At 47.2% G+C, this 652-nt stretch overlaps 2 protein-coding genes across 4 annotated transcripts in view; one reads left to right on the plus strand and one right to left on the minus strand.

Moving 5' to 3' along the window:
- Positions 1–652, plus strand: part of LOC107262974 (nephrin) — a 217882-nt gene that overhangs the window by 56681 nt on the left and 160549 nt on the right. The gene's annotated exons all lie outside the window — the stretch shown is intronic.
- LOC107262975 (glucose dehydrogenase [FAD, quinone]) overlaps positions 1–652 on the minus strand; it is a 9623-nt gene that overhangs the window by 4847 nt on the left and 4124 nt on the right. The window lies entirely within an intron of this gene.

Here is a 652-nt window from a genome sequence, read left to right on the forward strand (position 1 = left end):
CCCCCTCTGCCCACTCACTGCTAACTCATTCAGGTCTAGTTTCTATTAGTCGCTGGCCGATTTCTTCGTCCCTCCTGCCTTCGTTCACGGCCGCTCGATTTCTCGTCAAACGTCAAAGTTGCCTGCTGAGTTTTCCTACGCTCCGAGAAAAGTGAATGTGCCTTGTTGAGTCTGTCGGCAGGTGCAGTGCGCAAGATATACACACCAATTCCATACCGGGTGGTCCGAATGTATTTGCTATATTTTTAAATTTCCGTATGTCCATATAGACAGGATCGAGTTGAATTGACTTTCGTGGTAATTGAGCAAATCTTATTTTGGAAGATGCTGTGCAAACTTTACAGTGTATATTTGCAGAATATATATATATGCACGAGTATCCTATTTGGGTATAGTAAGTTCGTGCTAAGACGAGCAGGCAAACTATAGAGAATAGGATTCTGCGAACTGGACGTAAGGCTGAAAATTTGGACCGGTCCAGGAAAATAGCGGTTCTCGAGAAAGGCGCATAGTTCGTGGCCGTCTATGCGGAACCCACTGCGGCACAATTCCGTTCCGGCAATCCGCGAAAAACTTTTAACGGCCGGGAAGGCGCCGAGAGCTTTCGGAATGAAGTTGTCGGCTCCGGAGAGTTTCGTAGCTTGCTCGGAGA

The sequence above is a fragment of the Cephus cinctus genome, unplaced genomic scaffold, assembly GCF_000341935.2.
Source record: "Cephus cinctus unplaced genomic scaffold, Ccin1 Ccin1_scaffold0129, whole genome shotgun sequence".
NCBI classification, from domain to species: domain Eukaryota; kingdom Metazoa; phylum Arthropoda; class Insecta; order Hymenoptera; family Cephidae; genus Cephus; species Cephus cinctus.